At 32.4% G+C, this 19,586-nt stretch overlaps 1 protein-coding gene and 1 pseudogene across 10 annotated transcripts in view; one reads left to right on the top strand and one right to left on the bottom strand.

Moving 5' to 3' along the window:
- SOX5 (SRY-box transcription factor 5) overlaps nucleotides 1-19,586 on the bottom strand; it is a 1,270,393-nt gene that overhangs the window by 900,962 nt on the left and 349,845 nt on the right. For 9 of the 10 annotated variants that reach the window (XM_074194255.1, XM_074194256.1, XM_074194251.1 and 6 more), the window contains one exon: nucleotides 15,606-15,690. The gene's annotated coding sequence lies outside the window, so the exon portion shown is untranslated. The other variant, XM_074194259.1, reaches the window with a different exon arrangement.
- On the top strand, nucleotides 6,961-7,394 carry LOC141494219 (large ribosomal subunit protein uL24-like; annotated as a pseudogene).

The following is a 19,586-nucleotide window of genomic DNA, read 5'->3' as shown; positions in this document are numbered from 1 at the left end:
AGAGGGGATAGTATTGGTAGAAGACTGTGAAAACAAAATTACATTTAAGTAATTAAAAACTGAACATGAAAATAAAACATCTACTTAAAAGAGTAAGGTTTTAATGCAATAAAAACAGGTCTTGTTTATAAGTGTAAGTAAGAATTGATTAAATTATTCCACAAAATGAAATAGGTTTACAAAATGGATAAAAAACAAGTTTTAATTAACTTTTTTATACTAGATATACACCTATAAGTAAAAGAATATCCTGAATAAATTTGAGAGGCAGCAATGAAATTCACTATGCAGCAGATTAATCAAAAAAGTCAAGAGTTGCAATCATTTTATTTGACAAAAAAAGAAAATGAATTATGCACAAACTATACTTATATAGAAAATGAATTAACATCAATCTAAAATATATGCAGCACATGGAATAGTTTCTAAAGTCATAAAAGTTCACCAAATTGCAAAAATACGCATCAAGTAACAGTATTAGTAGTATACTTAAATCTTCTCTCAGAAATGGTCAGATTTAAGAAAAATATAATCAAAAGAGAAAATATAGAACTAAACTAAATGTGAGAGAATTTATAAATAAAAGATTGTTCAACTTCTGAATAGGAACTTTAAAAAATTAGAACCTGGGGGCAGCTGGGTGTCACAGTGGATAGAGCACCGGCCCTGGAGTCAGGAGGACCTGAGTTCAAATATGACCTTAGACAATAATTTCCTAGCTGGGTGACCTTAGGCAAGTCACTTAACCCCATTGCCTTGCAGAAAAAAATTAGAACCTGTGCTGTCATTGAGAAATTATAAATAAAGGTAAAAAAACAATAAATGTAAATGCATTTTATCAAGATAATACTGAAATAAAAATAGTTTAACAGGGAGCACAACATGACCTAATGAAATAAATGGAGTATTAAAAATGGCATACTAAATTATGAATAGGCAAGAACAAATCAAATCATAGAAATACTTTACTAAATGTCTTTTGCATAACTTATACATTTCTAATATATAAACCTGGGAAGGAAAAAATAAAGGAAGAGAACTGTAGACCAATATGGTTGAGGACTATTAATCTAATCCATGTCAATATAATCCTGGTAGATCACAATTATACATATACATATACATATACATATACATATACATATACATATATGTGTGTGTGTGCATGTGTGTGTGTGTGTGTGTGTGTGTGTGTGTGTGCTTTTTTGGCAAATATGCACTATCATAAAGCTCCCTTTGGACTTTCTTCCTAACTCTCACTTACACAGGTAGGCTGGGTCTCTGGAACATTATTAGTTACTTCTTCCATCAGAGACCTATGAATAATCCTTATAAATTGAGAGGTTTATAGTATTTTTGTCCATAAGTAAACCAGGACATTACTTAATCTTTAATGATTCAAAGTTTCCCAAATATTAATCAATTACTCATTATCAATAAGCTATTACAGAGAGAACTTTATTGAGAAGATAAAAGAAAGATCAAATTGCAAATATCTCTGCACCAAAAATGATTGAGACATACTGTTAGACAAGTACATAAAAAGTCCAAGGGAAAATGAATTCATACTTAGAGGGAATATTGGCAAAGAAGTAATTCACAGTTTCTGATTGTCTAAGATGACTATTATCATCAAACTATTAACATAGTTAAGCACATTTTGGATAGATGATCAAAGAATAAACAGTACCCAAAATAAAATTTGTGAAGTATAAATATTCATATGGAAGATTCTTCAAAAGGACTGATAAGAGAAATGTAAGTAAAAACAACCCTGGCATTTCACCTCAAACCCATTGAATTGGCAAATATCACATGAGATGTGAATAATCAGTGTTAGATGGTTTCTGGAATAATAGGTACAATTTGTTTGTTGTCTTTCATGCTAGAAGGAGACCGTTACTATGTCGGGGTCAAGGTACAGTGTGTCTGAGTGTGGCTGATTAACCCAATGTGGACTTGGAAGGTTCCACCACATATCTGGAACAAATAGACCATTTGGCATGTAGATGTTTCTAAATCTATACATCTCATGTTTCTTTTGAGTTACTATAATTTTGTTTTGCTTACAGAGCACAATACTTTCATAGATATGGGTATAATATGCTGAGTGATCCTGTTCTACTGTTCCCCATGTCTTTCAATTGATTCCAAAGTTCTTTAGAGAGATCTTGAGAGTGTCCTTGTTTTACTTCTTTTGATATTTGTGTGAGCACTGGCCTTGTATGTTTGACATTCAAACAATGTGATCAGACCATTAGAACTGCATTCTCTACAGTAGAGTTTGAATGACTGACAGTTCAGCTCAAGAAAGTATCCAATACTTTGTCTTGCCAACTGATCTTTAGACTCTTCCTAGGACAATTCAAATAGAATTGATTCAGTTTCCTTGAATGGTGGTGGTGTACTGTCTAGATTTCACAGGCATACAACAGAGCACAATAGCTCTGTGGACCTTCAATTTCCTAGGCAGTCTAATACCTCTTCCATTCCACACTTTCCTTCAGATTCTCCCAAACACTGAGCTAGCTCTGACAATGTGCATATCAACCCCAAAATCTATGTTTACATTTGTGGAATATATACTGCCACAGTAATGGTCCAGAATATTTGAAATTTCTCTGTTTGTTGTATCTGGTGATTCCATGTATGGATGGTGTCATGCTGGGTAGCTGAGAACCTCAGTTTTCTTGCTAATTTTGTTAATTGTTATACCAAAATTAGCACAAGTGGCAGAGAATAGATCCTATCTCAGCAACAGAGGATGCATTGACTATGCAATTATCTATGGACAAAAAGTCTCAGTAATCCTCTCTACACATTAGTCCTGGCTTTTAGTCCTTTCAAGTTAAATAATTTGTCATCAGAATGCTAGCTAAGCTTTTCATCATTTTTGTATTCACTGAATGAAGATGCATGGGAGCAGCACATAGCCCTGCTTCATCCTTTGGTGACTAGGTAAATATAAGAACATCGTCCATTATATAGAATCTGTGCCAGCATGCCATTGTGAGACTGACTTACAATATTGATGAACTTCTCTGAGCAACTAAATTTTGCCATGATCTTCCACAAACTCTCATGAATGAGAGCATAAAAGACCTTGGTCAGATAGATGATGAATGTCAAATGTAAACCTCAATTCTACTCTTGGCATTTCTCCTGCAATTGTTGGACATCAAACACCTTATCAATCATTCCTCAGCCTTTTCTAAAGTCATACTAGCTCTTGGGTAAATGACCATCTTCCAGATGAAGGATCAAACTATCAAGAAGAGCTCTGACAAGTATTTTACAGTAGTTACTGTGATTTTCACAGGATAGTCTATTTCTCTTTCCTTTATGGAGATGGTAAATAGAGGTGTCCATGAACTCATGAGGGATAACCTGCTTTTATCATTTAACCCAGAAGATATCAGTCAGCTTTTGTATGATCATCAGAAGCCCTGCCTTGTAAATGTTAGCAGGAATATGATCATCATCAGACTCTTTGTCATTTGAGAGGGGGCTAATGACATTTAAAACCTCTTCTTCAGTTGGAAGTTCAGTTAGAAAAGGGTTGACTTCAACCCGAGGTATACTGTCAATGTCTTCAGAATTAATTGTTTGCTGGGAACACTATGGAAGTGTTCTCTCCAGGATCATGTCCATATCATTAATCAATGTGACTCTTTCAACTGAGATGAACCATTAGATCTTTGATAGTCTTTAAGACATCATAAAATCCTTAGTTTTCTTTACGTCTTGCACCTTTGCCTAAGTGAAGCTTGGTCTGAAGGTCACTGGGAGGAGTCAAGAAATATAAGCTGAAAAAAGCAAAATGTTCAAAGTAACTGTCTATTTAAACAACTTGGAAAAAAATGTCAGAATTCTGATCAACAAAAATTCCAGAGATTCTACTTTTCTTCTATCAAAGAGATAATCAAGTCAGGAGCAAGGCCCTTCCTCTCTAAAATTACTCTATGTTTTTGTTTTGCATTTTATAACTTCTGTTCATGTGGTTTTTCTCTAGGAAATAAGCTCCTTGATGGTAAAGACAGATCCATGAGTTTTCTTTTTTGTTTCCAGGTTTAGAAGAGTGCTTATTATAGTGGACATGAATGAATGGCATAATGTCACTTACTGTTTAGTGATTAATTCATCTAAATATTCATTTGAAACTATTTTAGAATCTTTTATTCACTTCTAACTTTAATTTGAAGAACATAGCATTACTGATGGGCTTTAGCTCTGAGTCTCTTTTCAGTTTGGCACATAAATGATATCACTCTGTCATACCTGAACTTTTTCAAAGAAATGTGCTTCTGAACTTTAATTTCTTTTCTACTTTACCATCCTAAATATGATGCTACCTCTAGCTACAAATTGGGACTAAACAGATGCTAGCCATAGGTAAATTGTCATTATTGTTAATGGTCAATATCATTCAAATTTCCATATTTTTACACAAATTCTAACTATTAAATTTCCTAAAAAAGATGATGAAATAATAACCAAAGTGTAGAACTGTGTTACTTTGCTGAATATAGGTTTTGCTTGAAGCAAATTAAAGTACAAGATTAAAAAAAAAGAATCTCTTCCCAAATGGATTAAAAACTCAGTGAAATGATCATTGTGGAGGTTATTATGGTAATAACTTTGTATGCATTTGACCCAGGCAAGACTTTTCTAGAGGATTACTGTAATACTTAACATTTTTATTTTCTCAGAATAATTGTTTTAAAATATAAGTTCCTTAAAGAAATTTAAAATCAGATTTCACCTTTGGGCCAATCAGAAATTAAATTCTTGAAAACCTGTAGTTATCAATTGTTACATGGCCTTAATCCTTTTGGAAAGTGTTTCAGATCTTTATTCTAGGAGTTATTAGGTTGGAAAACAGCTTCTAGGCAAATGATGCTATTCAAAAACCTTTTGCACCAGAAATAATGGTCATATTATTTCTGCCTCATAAGTAGTCTTCATGTCTGATGTCTATTTTCCCTAAAATTTCTATTGTTATTTGACAGTGTCTCTTGTTTTTAAAATGTAGTAACCAAAAAAAGTATATGAATAGGAATGAGATGAACAATATTATTAGTTATAGTGAGTAGTTTAATGTTTTTTCAATATTATTTAGACCTCTATTTTACCTTTTCACTCAGACTATTCTTGAATATCTACAAAGTATTTAGATATCTAAGTTTCTGCTTTGTTCTTCCCCAAGAAAATACCATACTCAAGGCAAAATTTCTCATTTCTTTAGGAATATTATTCTTTCTAAATTTTTGGAATCTTAAATTTAAAAAATTATTTTAGAAATATTACTACATTAGAAGCTTAATTAGAATATTACTACATTCTTGAAATTAAACAAACATATTTAACAATAATATTCCTTACCATGTTTCTAAGATAATTCCAAGTAATTAAAACATCGAGTTATTTAAAAAAGAAAAAATGGTTAACTAAAACAAAATGTTCTGGGGGTTTCCAGAGGCACACTCAGAAATGGACCGAAAAGGGAAAGTTGTTTAGAAAAATAGGATCCTTGAAGTAAATGGAATTACTTAAATTTGTTTTGAAGATTTCAATTATAGGATTCATTTCATTTTATTTAAATAACTTATTTTACTTGACTTCTCAATATGTCAAATACTCTTATTTAATTAAGTTTATGCGCTGAAAGTAGGGGAAATGCATATAGTCTAAATGTATATCTATCTACAAATATAGATATGCAAACATGTACATGTATATACACATTTTTAAATTTTGATTTGCATCTGATTAGGCAAATAATAGATTGTATGTATATAATACATTAGGTTTACCAAATACTTTATAACTGTTATTTTATTTTATCCTCAAAACACCTCTAAGAGGCAGCCTCTATTTCATCCCATTTTATGAATGAGAAAGCTATGTCAGACAGAGACCAGTTGTTGGCACACAGCTATTAAGTATCTTAGGATTTGAACTTAGATTTCCTATGTTTAGATCCAGTATGTTATCTGCTCTGTCACCCATTCCCACCTGCCATAGAAATTCATTTACACAAGGAAGTAATATATATAGATTTTGCTTTATTTACTTTTTTTTTAAATATTGATTGGGGCAGCTAGGTGACATAGTGCTTAGAGTACCAGCCCTGGAGTCAGAAGGACTTGAGTTCAAATCCTACCTATGACACTTAATAATTAACCCAGCTGTATGTCCTTGGGCAAGTCACTTAACTCCATTGTCTTGCCAGATAGATAGATAGCTGCATTTTATCATTAACCATCATTTAAAATATATTCTTTCATCAATAACAAAAAATAGAATAAAAATGAGTGAAAAAATAGCTCACTAAAACTAATCTACAATACAGTAACTGAATCAATAGCATGTGAAATGTTCCACAGTCAAAGTCCCTCACCTCTGCAAAACATGAAGGCAGATACATTTTCCCCTTTCTTCAGTTTCCTTTTTTTTTTTCTTCAGGGTATTTCACTCAGTCTATTTTCTTTCCTTTTCTTGCTCTTTATTGTGTTTTAATATTATTTGTAATATGTATAATATTATGACAATTCTACTTTGTTCTGTAGTGTTTATATATACTTTTCTTTGCTTCTAAGTGTCAAATGTGTTTGGTGACTTCTGAATTGATGTTGAATTGATTTTTTTCTTGTTTTTAACTGGCATGGAGTCTTATAAGACCTTATTCTATATATCTTATTTGTTTAAATGCATATCTATGAATGTCTATACACATATATATGGGGACCAGTGAAAATGAAATGAAGGGAGATAGAATTAAGATAATAATCATCAAAATGCAAGTGTCAATAATAAATATTGTCCCTTATTTTGATTCAATTAATTGAATTGAGCAAAAAAAAAATTTGTAAAGCACTTAAAACACATGATTCACTAAACTAGGGGTTAAAGTTTTAAATGACAAGTCCTTTTCTCTTCTGCTGTGTCTCTGAGATCAAAATGAAGTTCAATCCTTTTGTGACCTCTAACCGAAGGAAGAACCACAAGAGGCATTTCAATTCCCCTTCCCACATACGGAGGAAAATTATGTCTTCTCTTTCTAAGGAGCTGAGACAGAAGTACAATGTCCGCTCCATGCCCATTCAAAAAGATGATGAAGTCCAGGTTGTTCGAGGACACTACAAAGGACAGCAAATTGGTAAGGTAGTCCAAGTTTACAAAAAGAAATATGTGATCTACATTGAGCATGTGCAGCACGAGAAGGCTAATGGTACAACTGTCCATGTGGTCATTCATCCCAGCAAGGTGGTTATCACAAGGCTAAAACTGGACAAAGATTGCAAAAAGATCCTTGAACAAAAAGCCAAATCTCTCCAAGTAGGAAAAGAAAAGGGCAAATATAAGGAAGAACTATCGAGAAAATGAAAGAGTAAAAATTATATGGCTGTAATTAAATTTCAAGAATTAAAAAAAATAAATATTTCTCAAGTTATATCATTCCTATCTTTACAAAGCTAATGATCTTCTAGGGAATGATTAGACTTGAATGAATGACAACAGGAATAAAAAATGACTAAATGAATATAGATCTTGATAGATTAGAAGACAGAAAAAAGAGGAAAGTGAGATTTGTTAGGTTAGGACCTGCTTTAACTAAACACTGCATCTTTCTACTCCATCCTCATGGCTCTCATAGGGTTCTTTGCAATGTAGGAACATAATAAATATAAGATTGAATTTGGCTTAGCAGAAAAGGTCTGACAGATTAACAAGAAGAAGGTAGAGGGGGATTCCTTGATAACTCTGAGAGCAGTTTAAAATGGAGAGTTCAAAATACTGGCTTTTTTTCTGTGATCTTTAGGCATGCCATTGGGAAGGAGGCTGCTGCTTCACTAGTTTGATGGAGACAGAGAATATTTACTATTTGAGGTGTAGACAGGTAAGTGTTAAACACTTGGCATTGTGATTAGAATGCTGGGCCCAGAGTCTGAAAGACTCATTTTACTAAGCTCAAATATAGTCTCAGACATTTTCTAGTTTAGTGCCTTTACTAGCAAATCACTTAAATTTTGTTTGCCTTGGTTTTCTTATCTCTTAAATGAGTTGGTGAAAAAAATAGTAAATGGTTTCAGTATCTTTGCAAAGAAAATCCCAAATGGGGGGATCACAAAGAGTCAGACATGACTGAAAACAAGTAAATAACAAAAGACATTATTTAATGAGATTGAATGGAAGAGGGCTGTGAGCTGGTTTCATCGTCATGGTCATATCAATATGGGGAATTAAAAGATTTTTGTTTTAGTTTGGAGATTGATATTGGCTTTATGTTTCAACTTAGCCTCCTCCTTACATTGCTCACACATAGTTTAAGTCAGTATGTAAAACTAGTATAGATGAAGTCATTATATTAGGACCAATAAAACATTGTCTGTATGAATGATATCAGCTACACTTTCTCTTCCCATTCTTATGGGGGGTGGCACCATTTTAGAGAACTCTGAATACCAGGCAGGATTTTACATTGTTTTAGTAAGCAATGTGTGGTCACTATATGTTTCTGAATAAGGGTATTGACTTAATCAGACCCATCTATTAGAAAAACTGCTTTGGAAATTATATGAAAAATGCATTATTTAAGGGAGCCTGGAAGAATGGAAAAACAGATGAAAGGTAATTATAATAATAAAATATTATTATTATATAAATATATATAATTGTATATTATATAAAATATAATTATATTAAATAATTACATATATTATTATTTAATATAATATTATTGATATAAGCAAAGGGAAAAAGAAGTCACAACAGGCTAGGAAATGAAAATGAAAGAGAAGGAAATGGCACTAGAGATATTTAAAACAATCATATAGGGAATATAGGTAAGAAAGGGAAAATTGACAAATGATTGCAATTTTAGTCTGTGGAACTGAGAAAATGGTAATGTTATCAAAAGGAAGTTGGTAAGTGAAGAGTAAGGACAAGGTAAGAAGAAAGGATACCCTGAGTTTTGGACACATTAACTTTTTTTTAATTTATTTTAAGGCAATGGGGTTAAGTGACTTGACCAAATTCACACATCTAAGCAATTATTAACTGTCTGAGGCTGTATTTGAACTCAGGTCTTCCTGACTCCAGGGCTGCCCCAATTTAAATTAATGGGATAGCTAGTGGAAATTGCCGGTATATTCCATTCTCTGATCCCTAAAAGAAGCAATTGTCTCTGGAAGAGAAAGTAAGGCTATTTGTTCACTTAAATCCAATTCACTGGCATGTCCTGGAATCACTTCCTTGATGTCATGGTCCACTTTGAAAACAAAGTATAAACAACAACTTCTGTATATGGTGGTAGCATCTGGCCCACTGAGAAATCAATGATCATTTGGGCAATGTAGCTACCTACTTTTTCTTTCCTCCTCAACCTCTCCCTCTCCCCCCCCCATTCCTTTTCCCCTCCCCTCCCTTCCCCTCTCCCCTCTCCTCCCCTCTCCTACCCTCCCTCCCCTTCCTTCTCATTCCCAAAGGAATATATATTTTGATCACTGAAACCTTACAAGTATATTGGGGTTTATTGGTTGAATTTCTTTTTTGAGCACCATACACAAATTACTCTGTCTCTTATTGATAAGTCAACAATAGGACCCAGGACAAGACTGAAAGGGGCCAAGCTCTAATTAACATCATTACCTTGTTACATATACCTTACAGCCTATAATTTCATAATGTGAAGGGGAAGAGGGAGTGGAGGATTCAACTGATCAAGGGTGCCCAAATCAACCCTGACTATATAAAGAATTGTATGTTTAAAGTTGGAGAGGGGCTTAAATAATATCTAGTGTAACTCTCTATTTTTATGTGTATTATATATCTACTCTATGCAACAGAATTTCCTAGTAAACATACATAGAATATATTACAAAATATTGTTATTATTTATTTAGATTTACAAAAAGAATTTAACTGAATTTCTCTAGAAAGCGCAGTGGATAGAGCACTAGATTTGGAGTCAAAAAGATCCAAATTCAAATCTTGCTACAGACACTGCTAGCTCTGTGACCTAGGACAAATCACAACTTTCATCTGTCTCAGTTTCTTCAGCTTTAATAGTAATCATTGGATTATAATGATTTAGTTGAAATATATATATATATGTATATATGTATATATATTATATATGGCACTTTTTAAACTCCAAAGTGCTATATAAAATAATAGCTATATTATTTTTATTATTTTAATAAAGAGGAAAGGTGAAAGTTAAGTGACAGTTCAATGAAATCAATTCAAAATTGACTGAATGACTTATTCAAAGATTGGAATTAATGGTCTAATATCAACTTAAAAACTCTAATGTAACATATTCAGGTTAAATATATAGTTTAACAATTATAATCATACACTTAGAAAAATCCAGATAACTGAAAGGAGAAATTAGCTAGCAATTTGAATAATAAAATCAAGATCAGACAAATTGTGACAAGTTAGATTACTAGATCAAATCCAGTGGCATTAAATTTGGTAAAGTAAATAGGTGACTCTGACTAGGTGATTTCATAGTGCTGGACGTGGAATCAGCCAGATGAGTTCAAATTCTCCTCATGGAGAATTTCCTAGCTGTCTGATCATGAATGAAACACATAACCTCTCTCTTCTTGAGTTTCCTTAATTCTGAAATGAGGATATTAATAGCACATAAATCATAGCATTTTGTGAGGCTCAAATGAAGGATCATGTTTGTAAAGAATTTAATTGTTTGATATACAGTAGGTGCCTAATACTTGTCCCCTGTCACCCATGATAAAAGTTTATTATACAATCCTCTTTCTCATCCAATTTAGACCAAAATGGTTATTTAACACTGATAAATTTCACAATAAAAAAAACACATTTTTTTCTTGATTTTTGATGTGGGTTTGCTTGGGGATTTTTTGGGAGAATGAGGAATAATTTATGGATGCCTCATATGAGCCACTGGTATACTCATGATGTTAAGAGAATAAAGGGAGTGCTTTATCCATACTGAGTGAGCTTGTGAGAAGAAATATTCAGGAGTTGTTCAACATGGTAATCTCTATTGAAGGATGGAACTTCCACAACAATGAAATGAAAGATCTCACTGGATATTTGAGTATTTAAATGATTAGGAACTTCCATGACAACCCATTTCTGCAATTAAGATATGAAATAAGAATTAAGAAAATATTATATCTGTACAACTCTATGTGAAAATAACTCAAAATAAGAATAAAATTTATTTTGACTAACATATTCTGAGGTAATGTACTGATATATTAAAAGATTTCTCATCAGTTTAACTCATTCTATTTATTCAGTAGAATATTAGGATGAGTTGACTCCAAGAAAAGCTATCCATTAATATTGATAATTTACTTACTTGCTTATAAAGTTTTATGGAAATATTTTGGAAGTAGTCCTTATATTAAATTAGTAAGATTAAAAGAGCTTCTCCTTTTTTCATTTGCATTTCTAAATAATGCTATAAACAATTCCATAGCCTTTGCTTACAATCCTTTTCCCAAAGCCTTTGTCAAAAATTCATGCAGTATATGGACATATATGTTTGTGTGTGTCTGTGTCTGTGCTAACCTCAGATTTTTAAAATTATCTGATGTTTAGTAGTCTTATTTTTAAAAGTCAGTCAAAATGTAGTCACTAATTTTTATAATGTTTTTTCCCCTTCCCCTTCTTCATTTTCCCCTGAACATCTTTAAAACCACATCAGTTCATCATTTTCTACTTCATTCCATTTGTCTATCTTATTAGTATCATTGTTTTCTGAATAATGCTGGAAAGAATACAAGAAATACAAGTGTCAGAAAAATTAAAAACAAACATTATACAGAGACGATAGTTAAGCTTGTAGTAGGTATAAGAAGTTTCTAACACATAACCGATGAAGAGCTTCAAAGAATAACAAAAATAAAAGATGTCAACAAGAGAAAGTATTCTAGAAAGGAAAGATTGGCTGGTTGCATAGTTAAGAGTTCCAATGATACCCTTATGATGTGAGGAAAAAATAAGAAAATCTCCAATATGTAAGGAAATTACTAGCAAAATTGCTAGGAAATCCATTCCATACGTAATTAATTTTTAACTAGTAGTGGCCGAATGTTTAAAATCAACTTCAATTTTATTCACTATTTGTTTTTAATTACTACTAAGAGTTTTAACCAACAAATATTCATTTTCAAAAAATATGTTATATAGGGCAATCTTACATTACAGAGACTTCCAATGAAGTTCACAATCTATTGGAGTTATTGTTCTTATCCCAGGAATACAGATTTCTCTTTAGATAAAACAGTGACATTATTATCATTATATTTGATAAATGCAATTAATACAGGACTTTTAAGTAATTCATGATTCTTCAATTCAGAGTTTTCCAAATTGTGGCTCAGGCTCCCCTAAGAAGGTATAAGGTGGTAGGATTGAGGTTGAATGTTGTGGACAAAACTTCCAGTTATTTCCTTGTGCAATTCCATGTAAATACATTCTTTTTTTTCATTGAAAACAAAGTTCAAATCCAAGTCAATGAAGCATGATTATCAGAGTAAATTTACTCTAAATGACATTGAATGCAGTAATCTTATTAGCATGGTGATGTGCAGAAAAGTTCAAATTTGTGTACCAGTTTGTTGTATTGAGATGCAGACCTGATACTGATATACCAGTCTCTATCAATCAGAGAAGGGTCTTATCATTTCTGAGTTGGGTCATCATGCAATTGCAGCAAATGAACATTATGGTAGCTAGGTGGCAAAAGGGAGAGTGCTAAACCTGGAGTTAGGAAGATTTGGTTTCAAATTTCACTATAGATATTTACTAGCTATGTGGCCCTGGGCAAGTCACTTAACCTCTTTCTGCCTCATCCTTAAAATGGTGATAGCAGTAACACTCATCAGAGTTGTTATGAGAATCAAATGAGAAAACAATTATGGAATACTTAGCATAGCTCCTCTGCTATACAATTATTAACTATCTTCTTTATCATTACCTTTTTATTGTGTAATATTTGTGTGTTGTTTAAAACTAATAAATTATTAATTTGTTTGAATAAAATATGAGGTAAAATATTATTTTAGGAACTTTTTTTATGAAAAGTATGTGGGACTGGAACAGCACTTTTTCTTGTAAAATTTGGAGAGGCTCCTATATAAATAAGCATAAGAAAAAAGAAAAAGCTGATCAAAAGCCTTTACAATCCAAAAAGTTTACAAATTATTTCTTGAAGAAATGTGCAAACAAAATAGTATAGTAACAAATGCAATAGCATTTTATGGGATTGAAAAATAAATAGAACTTGCTACCAATATCAGAAAAATAACTAGCTGCTGCTAGTTTGTTCTCCTCTCAAAATCTGGGGTCACCAATAAGCCTTATGCTGCTTCTCACAATTAATTTGTTTAAAGTAGCAACATTAAAAACTAGCATTCAATCTCTCCTTTGTCAGTGGGTCTATTTGATCTATATGGACAACTCTATCATGGGAAAGCAACTGAATAGAATAGAATAGAATTCAATATCTACATAGTTATTCCTGGTTTCTAAACTCTTAATAGCACATTGCCTGATAGATCATTTTTTACATGAAATCAAACTATATTTACAAAGATGATTTATATTAGTTATGTGGTGCTGAATATTCACTGAGAGGGGTAATTTGCTATCATTCCCAATTATTTTATTCTAAATTTACTTACATATCAGGTATAGTTAAATAGTACTTGAGCAAAATTAATTTAATACATATAGATTTTCTCAAACTCTAACAACTAGCATAATACTGGAAATTACTGATTTAGTTCTCTATAGTCTGCTTCTGACTATTCCCCTAAACCTCATTGCTGACTAAATTATGAACAGAAATAGTCCTGTCCCCAACAGTTGCTCTGCTGTATCCAAAGAGAATTTCTCAGAAATTATTTTGCTGTTTCTTTGAAACCATCAGTTTCACTACTCACTTCTAAAAACTTCCAAGGTAAACCTAAACCTTGCCCCACAAAAAGAAATAAAAATAGTTCAGACACTAGAACTACTGTGCAAGTAAGCCTACCTTGAAATGATTTCTTGAAAAAGCAGAAATACTGGAGCATAATCAATGCTGCTAAATGGATCCACTGAGGGTAAAAGTTTTTTTTTTAATGCCAGATAAATTCTTGGCTGTAGGAGAAACTAGTAAAGAGGAGGTTAGACTGGAAGTTCATGTCTCTACTTGCATATAATAGGACATATACCAACCTTCTCACTCACTAAGTATGTTTTGGAGGAGGCAGGGGATTCATCTACATGAGGGAGATTCTGTATTGAGCATTCCATAATACCAGCAAAAAACAGGTCCAGACCTGCTTCCTATCCTACCCCATGGGGGGTGGGGTGAACTATTTAGAATATTATATCATTCTATAAACATTTTGAATTCTGTTCTCAAATATTTATGAGAAAAATAGTATCTGGTATTTTAACCATTTAGTAACATACATTACACATATTACAAAAATATTATAATGGTCCTCAAATTTAAATCCTTCCCTAAGCATAATTGTCTCTTAAGCTTTCAAGGTTAGAACCTGCAAGAATAGATTAGCAGGACATACACTGAACAGGAACATCTCCTCTGTACTGATTGTGATTGGCATTTTTGTTGTTGGAAGTAAATGGATGAAGTAAATGGGGAAAAGGGAGCTTTCATGACAGATGGTGAAGTTTACTTCAGAAGTGTATTTTCTTAATGTAAAGGAAAAAAGGAAAAAAAGAGGGCATCTAGATGGCAAAATGGGTAGAGCACCAGCCCTGAAATTATGTGGACTTGAATTCAAATACAGCCTCAGACAAGTAGTAACTATGTGATTTTGGGCAACCCTGATTGCTTCACAATTTGAGCCATCTCCATATCACCACTGGACTTAAATGGCTCTGGAGAAGAAAGTGAAATTGGAGACTTAGCACAGCACCGCCCTCACTCAAATTCAGTTCAACTACATGTCATAGCATCACTTCCCTGATGTCATGGTCTTCTTCAAAAATTAAGGACAAACATCATCATCACCTAAAATATGAATGCTGAGTCATGGAAACATTGAAATCAAGTTTCCAGGTCACATCTTCACATTTGATTTTTTTTGGGGGGGAGCACAAGTAAACATTAGAAAGATGCTAAAATAAGCAAAGAGAAAAAATAATGTGTATAAAAATATGAAAACCTTTGGAAAAACTGTTGCTAGTCTCCACTATGGTTTTTTTAAATGTATTTATAAAAAGGAATCTAAGTGTAGTAAATATGTCAGGGGAAAATTTTTTTGAAATAGGTTATCTTCCTAACTATCCCCAAAGCTTTTGGACAAAAATAGACATAAGCATTTAGGAAACTGTTACTAATAAATACATATTTATAGCTTCAATAAATGTAGCACTTTTTAGAAAGATCAAGGTTAAAAAATAGAGTTATTATGTGAGAGTGGACTTTCTTTTATTGCTCTCAATGTTTCTTTATGAAGAGAGCAAATCACACAGCATTATAGTTTAAATACTTATTATAGTCTTTTTTATGTTTGAATTTAGTTAAGCATGAGACCAAACTAATAGATAGTATACAATATTTTGTAATGCGATTTTCTTACCCAGTGTTGAGAAAAAGTTTTCTTTACAGCTTCTTTGCTCTTATCAACAGGATCAAGCAGGAGCTGGGTCATCAGCGAGAATATGCTAGACAAATAAAATTAAAGTTAAATTTTTTTTTGTTCTTTTGAGAATATTTAGCATGTTACTTTCAGGGTGAGAGAATTACTGAGGTTTCAAAATTAATGATGGCATTCTTTGCAAAAGGTGTATTATTAAATGGCATAGGAATTCACTTAAAAAGCTAATTTCTCAGAAAATATTTCATTTGATTCAATGTAGCAGTTATAGAGAAGATGTCAACCTGCAATTACAGAGAAGGTGTCAGTCACATCTGTAGAAAAAAGATTTTTTTTTCTCACCTGGGAGTTTCCAATATCGGTAAAATCACAGATTTAATCCTGATCCTATTATTTTTTTCTTTTTAAGATAGTTTAACCTTAGCATGTTTGTTCACATACAGGTTACAATATGAAGTGAGAAACATTTAAGAGAGTGAATAAGCGAAAATGTAGAAGAAACGGGGAATGGGGTCCTAGGCACAAAAAAAGAAGTGATAAAAAAGGCATTTCTGCTACTGAAAAAGAGAAGACAGAGAGAATGATCAAACATGTAGATATAGAAATGTGTAAGTGTATGTTTCAGGAAGTTAAGATACTTGATAATGTAATGATCTGTGCCTTCCCCAAAAGAACATGGTGAAGTCACCTTTAGAGAACTGAATTACACATAATATTAGCATTGGAAAAGTAACTCAAAGGTCATATCCTCCCAATCCTTTCTTAAACAGGAGTCCTCTCTTCAACATCTTTGGCAAATGACCACACTAAACTTCTGCCTTAAAAGACTATCAGCATTAGAGAACTCAGTGGTTTACTCAGAGAAGTGATACTGAGTTTGAAAAGCTGAAGAGAAATGAGTAAAGGTATGAAATGATAAATTTAACAAAGGAGATAAGCTTAAAAATTATGTTAGTGAATCTTGGAAGCTACAGTGATAATTAGGTTCTGCCCCATCCTATTGGAATGTTTGAAAAATAATAGCTGGCATTTACATAACAATTTAAGATGTTCAATGGTCTTTACGAATATATCATTTTTCTGTATTATTGTGCAAAAAACATGATATCTGTAAATATTACAGGAGGTAGCTGCTATGAAATGAGGCAGTCAAGTTAAACGACTTATCCAGGATCATAGAGCTAGTAAGTATCTAAGGCTGACTTTGAACTCAAGCTTTCATGAGCCAGGGGTCTAGCCCTTCATCAATTAGGTTACCAGCTTTCTCTAGAAATCATGGGAGGAAGTATCCCTGAAAAAAACTCAACTATAATGAATGCAAATTTTTGTAAGCTAAGAGTAAGGATAATATAGAGTATATATAATATTTCATCAAAAATAATTTTAAACAGCTTGCTACATTTTTGCTTCTTTTATTCATTTCATAATTTTCACCAAATACCTCCTGTCAACTAAAAAAAAAAGTAAAAACAACATATTCTACTACTACCTCTCTCCTCCTCCAAACCACCCCAAACAAATTCCAGTTTTTAGTTAAGTGCTAAATGCACAGTAGTGTTTGACCTGCACGGGGAGGGAGGATGGAATTATCTGACGGAAAAGCACAACAGCAGCCAAATTCACTTAAAATATAAGACAGCTATTTTATTTGTCTGATCACAGTCATTATGCAACATGGGAATTCAGAGGTAGTATTTTACCCACAAGAGGGAGCCTCTATTTTTTTATGTTTTTACAATATAAGAGAAAAAGTTAAATTAAAATATGAAGTTCTTAATAATTCTTGCTGAAATCATAATATTCATGACAATAAAATTTTATGAAATCAGATTTAACTTGCCTCATTTATCTTTATAAATAATAAATTATTATATCAGAAGATAGAAAAGAATTAAAAATAAATATTAAATCTATTGTAATTATATTTCTATAAAAGTAACTATTGCTATTCCTACAAACCACAGTAAGAATAAAGATGTCAACTGCCAAAGCAATGTGACAGAATTTATTATTTTTTATTTTTAGATGCTTAGAAACATTACTTTTCTAAAACTGCTTTGAGCTATTAGGAGTATTCTGTTATTTAGTTTATTTAAACAGGAGGGGAATTATTTTTAGGCTTTTTCATATTGGAAAAGAGGCTTCCACAAGCAATCTTCTCTATACTTGTAGAAAAGATATGATTCATTTTAAAAGCCAGTGCAATGTCACATTCTCACAAAATCACATACAAATTTTTCAAGCACAAGTCATGGTCCTAAGATAGTTTTATAACTTTCTTTACCTATAAATGGCAAATTGTGAGTTTTTAAAATAAACTTAAATGTTATCTTACTTTTTCTCATCATATCCCTTAATGTCCTTTGCATCATAAATACTTCCTATATTAATTAATAATTGTAAAGATTTGAAGGACAGGAAAGTTTATGAATTATATTAGAAAAAATATCTACAAATACTCTAATTTCAAGTGTTCTTGCTTTTATTGTAAGCAAAACAAGCAAACAAAAAAAACCACACACTATATTCAGGATCATGTAAGTGAGTTGAAATTTGTTTCATAATTCCCTCCGTGGAAGTGTCACCAAAAAGACAAAATAAGAAATATTTCTCCCACCCCCTCCATCCCTAGGGTCCTCTTCTCAATTCAATGCCCTCACTTTGTGCTTCTGTCATAAGTAGGAGCTTGAGATAGAAGGGGTTAACAACTGCTGGTCTTCTTTCTGGAATGTCCAACCTACCCATTAAGAGCATTTTTTCTTAGGAACTGTGAGTCTAATGGACCTAAAATCAATACCTTATAAATGACATAGAAAAAAATATTCATTTTATAGACTAATGTACTCTAGTGCCTGAATTGTATTTACACCCTCTATTTTAAAGAAGGAACAACAATCCCATTCCTGCTAGGAAAAGGTTGCTCAGTCACTCTGGTGATGCTCTGAAGAAATTGACTGTCACCCCCACCCCAAATACCCCCAAGTTTGAGAGTCAGGGAGGGTGAGTATTAGCAAAACCTCACCTCTCTCAGGGAGACTTTACAAAGACTATTTCGGTTTTTTCTTTGGTTTATTTTTTAAATCTTGTGAGAGATTTTTTTCCTCAAAAATAAATGCTACTTTTAAAATAAATTCAGTATAGTCTGATCAAAAGCCCAGGGGCTATAGGACTGACTAACATGCAAAATTAACAAAACTAAACAACACACAGTTCCTCCACATCATACAACAAGCCAGTGGATACTAGACCAGCTTTTCAGGCTGAAGGTCTCTCCTTTACCAGATGCAGCAGGGGACTCCAAATAAAGTTGCCTGGGACTATTATGATAGTAGCCTTGTAAGCAAAAGAGCTAAAGAGAAGAAAAATTTCACTTACGATATTTTAATCAGAAACAATGAGATCTTAGAGTTAATAGAATTAAATAATTCAGTGTCTTTCAAAGGCAGGACAGTTAAAGAGTTGAAAGGAAACTCTGAGTACAATTTTTCCTTTCTAGAGAAGAAACAGACTTCCAAAGAACAGAACTAGTCAGATTACACTTAGAATGAATAATAATTATAGTGAAATATTAGCATATTATAGAACAATAATAATTAGTCTGGATTTGAACCCATGTTCCTTGATTGCAAAATCATATATTAGCCTTGCCACCTTACATACTCATAACTCCTAAAGTCAATAGTAAACAGTTAAGTGATTGCTAGCATTCCCATGTTTTATATTTAAATTAATTTTTCATAATGCAATAATAATTTTATATCAAAGAAAAAATGATAAATTACATTGAAAGAAACTTTTCTAGGAAAAAAAATCACTGTGTTATTTCCTCATTCTAAAAGATACAGAGCAAAGTAGCTGTGGTTAATGAATAGGGAGGCTATTTTAAAGGAGCCATGGTGCTATGCAAATTTTAGCAACAGGTCAGTCTGAAATTTTCTCTTCAGTTTACTGGCTCAAAAAAAA

The sequence above is a fragment of the Macrotis lagotis genome, chromosome 7 (genome assembly GCF_037893015.1).
Source record: "Macrotis lagotis isolate mMagLag1 chromosome 7, bilby.v1.9.chrom.fasta, whole genome shotgun sequence".
Lineage (NCBI taxonomy): Eukaryota > Metazoa > Chordata > Mammalia > Peramelemorphia > Peramelidae > Macrotis > Macrotis lagotis.
Note: the sequence above shows the minus strand (reverse complement) of the source record. Positions and strands in the feature narration are given on the sequence as shown.